This window comes from Glycine max, chromosome 9, assembly GCF_000004515.6.
Source record: "Glycine max cultivar Williams 82 chromosome 9, Glycine_max_v4.0, whole genome shotgun sequence".
NCBI lineage: Eukaryota > Viridiplantae > Streptophyta > Magnoliopsida > Fabales > Fabaceae > Glycine > Glycine max.
In genome coordinates this window covers 6,850,031-6,856,344 of record NC_038245.2, presented here as the reverse complement: position 1 = coordinate 6,856,344, position 6,314 = coordinate 6,850,031, and the positions used below count along the sequence as shown (strand labels likewise).

General features: G+C 32.5%; 1 long non-coding RNA gene across 8 annotated transcripts; it reads right to left on the bottom strand.

Moving 5' to 3' along the window:
* Positions 1-1,805: 1,805 nt before the first annotated feature.
* Positions 1,806-5,935, bottom strand: LOC106794542 (uncharacterized). 8 transcript variants are annotated; one of them, XR_005886523.1, is made up of 5 exons: positions 5,778-5,847; positions 5,308-5,426; positions 5,173-5,232; positions 4,128-4,186; positions 3,069-3,928 (listed from the first exon to the last, which is right to left on the bottom strand). It is a non-coding gene; the product is annotated as an uncharacterized lncRNA (long non-coding RNA). The 8 variants fall into 8 exon arrangements; XR_005886524.1 differs by having other exon boundaries at positions 5,180-5,232; XR_005886525.1 differs by lacking the exons at positions 5,173-5,232; positions 5,308-5,426; positions 5,778-5,847 and adding exons at positions 1,806-2,016; positions 4,543-5,133 and having other exon boundaries at positions 3,230-3,928.
* Between the last annotated feature and the right edge of the window lie 379 nt (positions 5,936-6,314).

Here is a 6,314-nt window from a genome sequence, read left to right as displayed (position 1 = left end):
GTTTCTATCATGGAACCTGTAGGATATGAGAAGGCTGCAACCAATAAAAAATAGATAAGTGCAACGCAGGAGGAGCTCAAGATGATTGGAAAAAAAAATCAGACATGGGAATTGGTGGACATGCCAAATCATAAGAAAACTATTGGAGTTAAGCAGATTTACAAGACCAAGCTTAATCCAAATGGTTCTGTAAACAAGTATAAAGCAAGACTAGTTGTTAAGGGATATGCCTAAATCTTTGGGGTGGATTTTTCTGAAACCTTTGCTCCAGTGGCTAGGTTGGATACGATAAGATTGTTGTTCGCGCTTGTTGCACAAAAATGGTTGGGCTATACATTATATGAATGTCAAGTCCGCCTTTTTGAATGGGTACTTGGAGGAAGAAATCTGTTTAAGAGACTGAGGGTCTCTTAAGTTGTAATGTTATCTGAACACAAGGGAAGAGTTGTCTCGGTGTGGTTCAGACTTTGTAAAAGGCTTTTTACAAGATAGTGGAAATCTCAAGCGGGTTGCTTGGGGACTAGACGTAGGCACAGAGCGTGACCGAACCAGTATAAAAACTGAGTTTGCATTCTCTCTTCCCTTAAACTTCTTTTATTTATTCTAGTTTATATTTCACTTTAAAGAAGTTTATTTTGAATTGTTCTTGAAATAATTCATAATTAAGGTTTCATTATTAATTAAAAAGAGAGTTAAATTTTAATTGGAGATAGTTTGGTATCTTAATTTAACCCCCCTTCTTAAGATACTGAGGCCACTTGTCTAACATACATCATATGGATGTCAAGTCTGCCTTTTTGAATAGGTACTTGGAGGAAGAAATCTTTGTTGAGCAACCAGAAGGTTTTTTTGTCCAAGGACAGGAGGAGAAGGTGTATAAATTGAATAAGGCCTTATATGGCCTAAAACAAGTACCAAGATCATGGTATAGTAGAATTGATGCACACTTAGTGAACTTAGGCTTTGTAAAAAGTCCAAGTGAATTTACCCTTTATATAAAAAAGGTTGATAATGACATACTTGTGGTATCTCTTTATGTTGATGATCTGTTTGTTATAGGAAGTCATAATGAGCTTATTGATAAGTTCAAAGAAAGAATGAAAGATGCCTTTGAAATGATAGACCTTGGAAATATGAAATTTTTCCTTGGTATGTAGGTGCAGCAAAAGCATAATGAAATATTTGTGTTCCATCAAAAATATGCAAAAAAAAGTCCTTAGGAAGTTCAACATGGAAGAGTGCAAACCAACTGCAACTCCAATGAATCAAAAGGAAAAGTTTTGCAAAGAAGATGAAGCTAAAAGGGTTGATGAAAGGTTGTACAAAAGCTTAATAAGGTGTTTGATGTATTTGATAGCAACCAGGCCAGATATTATGTATGCTATGAGTTTACTATCAAGGTACATGCATTGTGCTAGTGAAATTCACTTTCAAGCAGCAAAAAGAATCCTTAGATATGTTAAAGGCACAATTGATTATGGAATAAGGTTCAGTCAAGTTAAAAGTTTCAATCTTCTTGGTTATTCTGATAGTGATTGGGCAGGATGTGTTGATGATAAGAGGAGCACTTCTGGTTATTGTTTTACTTTAGGTTTTAGTATGTTTTCATTGTGTTATAAAAAACAAGAAGTTATAGCTCAATCAACAACAGAAGCAGAGTATATAGCTGATGTTGTTGCGGTAAACCAAGCTCTTTGGATTAGAAAGCTTATGATAGACTTGCACACATAACCAATAGAAAGCACATAGATATTTGTTGACAACCAAGCTGTAATTCCAATTGCAAATGATCCAGTGTTCCATGGAAGAACAAAACACTTCAAGATCAAGTTTTTCTTTCTAAGAGAAGTTCAGAAGGATGGAGAAGTGCAACTTGTTCATTGTAGAATAGAATATCATAATGCTGACATTCTAACAAAGGCACTTCCTAAAAACATATTTGAGTTCTTCAGGAAAAGACTTGGAATATGCAGCTTCAGTGTCAAGGAGGAGTGTTGATTGCAATGACCTGTTAAGCTGCCAAATCACCTTTTTAAGCTTCCTAATTTGTAGTCAAATAATTTGCTAGAAATAGAATGTTTGATTCTCTTTTTTTTGGCATTTGTTTTGCCAATCAATAGCAAATTTTATGGGATTTTGGTTTTCTTATTGTTGTATAAATGCACGTTATGCTATTCAATAAAAATACAACCTTCTACAGTTCAATATCTTTCTTTTATTCTTGCTATAACCCTATACATCTTTCTAAATAACCAACAAAAGTTTTATAACCATTTATTCAGTAACAGATTAATAGAGAGAAAAAGTTCCAAGTTAGAGTCCACATGGACACAAAAACAATCAATTCAGTATTACATGTTAGAGTTCATTCAATAATCTACCGAAATCAAATCCTTCATCAACTATTCCGTGTAAGTTATGACGTTATGACTTTCTAGGGTTCTCAATAGAAAACCAATAGAATATTAAAATATACGATTCTCACAATTAATAGAAGAAAGTGTGTTTCTTTCTCCATTAGTGAGACTTCTCTTTAGTACGTTTTGATTCCTTGAAAGAGGAGAAAACAAGATTTTGTTTTCTTTGACTTTTCTTTCTATTTTCTGTATCTTTCATGATGGTAACTAGGATTAAGAGAATACTCTAATGTTAGAAAGGAGACATTGTTTCACGTAAATAAATATTAACCCCTTTAAAATCATTGTTCCCCGTCAAACAACAATTATCTTTAGAAACTACTCCACTTAAGCCTATGACCCAATTTACACTTTAGTTCATAACCATTAACTATTTACTTATTAATCCTTAATAAGTCACATCCCTTTCACATGAGACATTAAATCTTGCATTCCACTGATACAACATAAATTTGAAATTAAGACTTGCAGATTGAATAGTAAGCAACACTACTTAGATCATTATACGTAGGCAAGAAAAAGCCTAAGTCATAGATCCATCCTCATTTCAGATCACTCAAATTACAACTATCACAATATTCTTTGTGAGGTTCCAAAGCCTTACATACTCTGCAGTAACGTTCAATCATGTGAGGTGAGACTCATTCTTGATTGACTAAAATGCTTCAGAAATAAATTGATCTCAAGAAAATAGGTATAATTACACATAACTATCATATTATGAAATAATATGTTCAAATAGTTGGAAAACAACCAGACATTTAGTAGCTTATAAAAAATTAAAATGTTCAAAGTCCTGGATAGCAATAGACCTTGGATGTGCATGTCACAAACCGCAATAGCCGAGTCTTGTGTTCTTTGTTGAAACCTTTACCGTCCTTCAATAAGCTCACACAATGGCATCCTCATTCAATAAACTCCCAAGAAAAAAAAAGAAAGAAAAAAAGAGTATTTAAAACCAGATCCAATACAAATTATATGTAAATGAGTCACCTGCAAAAGGTCACAAATTGATATCATATATCATTCAATAAAGTTGCAGAAAAAAAAGAACTACAACTTTTGCTATTTGGAAAAAAAGGTTGATATTAGTCAGCAACTCACCTTATAAGATAACAGAAACTACAAAAAAGAAGTGGAAGAAGAAAAAGCCACTTGAACTAGCTTTGAAACTCGCAACCATGAAAATTAAGGGCGAGAATTTGTAGATAAGAAGGAAAAAAAATCATTTAGATCAACAAATTACATAGTATAACTTATATAGCTAGTTGCAGTAGATTCAACCATGTGAATGAGCAAGGCATAGGTGGACAATATTGCTTACCAAGAGCATAGTAGCAACCATGAGGGTGAAAAATTGTGGATGGTTCTTTTTCCCTATACAGATGTTAAACCGCGACAAAATCCAAGAAGCAATAGTCCTTCAAAACATACCTCAAGTGAACAAAGAAGCAATAACAATTGACTTTCTCGATTGCCAGATATTTATTTTTTATTCTCTGTTTGATGGTCTGGAAAGAAAAATAATTCATTGAAGGGTTAAATCTGTTAGATTTTAGCTTAAAACATAAGGGGAGATTTTGCCATAGTCCATAGACCACATAATCATCTGTGGAATAAGAACACATTCACTCAACCTATTGATATACTCAAGTTAAAATTAACACATGAACATATTGGAAAACAACTTAGTTGTGCTTTTGTCAATACCTGTGTTTTCTTCTCTTCTAAATTGAGGTTACTATACCTATGTGGACCTTCATTTGAACCTTCCATAGAAAAAAAGAGAGAGGTGAAAAGGCAGTGTCATAATCCATTTTCCTGTGACTCTAAATTCAAACAGCTAGTAGCAATTTTCTATCATAAGAGATTACAAAACATCTTTTGAGTTTTGTAATCTAACAATTTCAGTGAGCCAGAAATGTCCTCATCCTAATAGAATGCAGACAAATACTAACAATGCCTCAAGATTCTGGTTTCACAAAAAAAAAATTATTTATATAAAATAACAAAAATGGCTGAAGATAGAGGAAAGATTAATAAATATGGAAAAGTGAAATAATTTGGTCTAAAGTACATTGCGATAGCTAACTGATTAAAAGTATGAGGGTTTTGATATTCATACAGGAAAGAGAAAAAATAGCAACAAAGCCTCATTAACAAGGATTAGTTAGCCATCCAAATGGCAGCATGTCCAAATCAGGCAAGGAGTTGCCCAGTTAACCTTTTGCTCCTATCATATTAGCATTTGAAAAATCCCTGATTGAATAATCAAATGAACTAAATTTATGTGATATAATAATGATGGAATAACTTATCAGGATTGAGAAGCAACACAATTGCCAGGTAATTTGAAGACAGATACAGCTGTATTGAACTAAAATATAACATGGGTTAAATACATTTTTTGTCCTCTTGTAATTTAATTTTTTTTATTTTTGTTCTTATAAATTATTTTTTTCGTTTTAGTCTTTATTATGTTTATTTTGTTTTTCGTCCTTAAACACTTTAAATAACGCTTTAAACAGTAAAAAAAATTACTTTGAATAATGAAATAAAAACGTTATCTTAAACGCTTAAAACAAAAAAAAAATTACAGGAATAAAAATAAAAAATACTAAATTATAAGCAAAAAAAATGTATTTAAGCCCTATAACAATGTAATCACCTTGTTATATCAAAATGAGCTTTGACATCCCCCACGTATTATACGATACAATTGAAAACCAAGTAATCAAGAAAGAGAGAAGCATACAGAAAACCTGGAAAAGGATCTGGTTTCTTCATCGGCACGGATCTCCATCAGTATCTAGAACTACGGGAATAATAAATAGATAAATAAATGAGAAAGTAAGTTAAAGAAGGATTTACTTGGAAAAGTTGAGTTTACATGTTTTGAACTCCTTTTGGTCACCTAGCTCAACCTTGAATTCAGCTATTTACATCTTATATAAAGAATAGGTTGCTTTATACACAGCTCTCTAGAGGCTTTCAGCCTGTCAATGACCCCTGCAAGATAGAACAACAGTTCTTTTTCAAAATACTGCTAGAAACTATGACAGATAAATGTGCAACAGTTGAGTTTTTCATGTCTTCAATTCCTTTTGGTAACCTAGCTCAGGCTTGAATACAACTATATGGGAAAAACCTTTTGGTTCTTACTCTTTAAGTATATGTAAACACATGAACAAACAAGTTGTATAAATACAGAATGCAAAATTTATCTAAAGTGATTTAATTTGAATCAACTGCAAGTCTTCCCTTGTCACAAAAAAGCTAGAGATCCAAAATTAAACAACGCATTTGCTTTTGTGAGAGAGATGGACATCAGTTACTAGGGGATACAGATTAGTAACTCACAGCAATACTGACAGTGTTCCAGAGGCTAACTAAGTTCCGCAATAGTGAGAGAAAACAAACCTAGTTTACTTAATCCATCGGTTAGGTGGATTCGAGCTAGAGTCGAGTTGAGCTACTTAACTCACTCAAGTAGTTGCTTACTTGTTTAGTAATTTCAATTATGTATGTTGTCTTTACAATTTGATATTTTTAATTTTAAGACTATAATGTTGTTAAACTATGACTTATATTTGGATTTAAGACTTTGGTGTTTTAGACTTTTGAAGGTTATTTTATGTATTTGAGAATTGAGACATTTGATTGATTACTTTTATGTTATATTAGATCTTTAAATTTATTGAGCCAATCCATCTAACCCACCAACCTGAGCTAGACTGGAATGGTATTTTTGTGGCTCATTTAAAAGTAAGTCGGACTAACTCAGTCCGTTTAAGTCTCAACCGGTGATGATTTAATTAATCCATGTGAGTTATATGTTAATTTTGACACTCTTACCTATATTATTGACAAAGAAAATTAAACCATTATTTCCTCCGG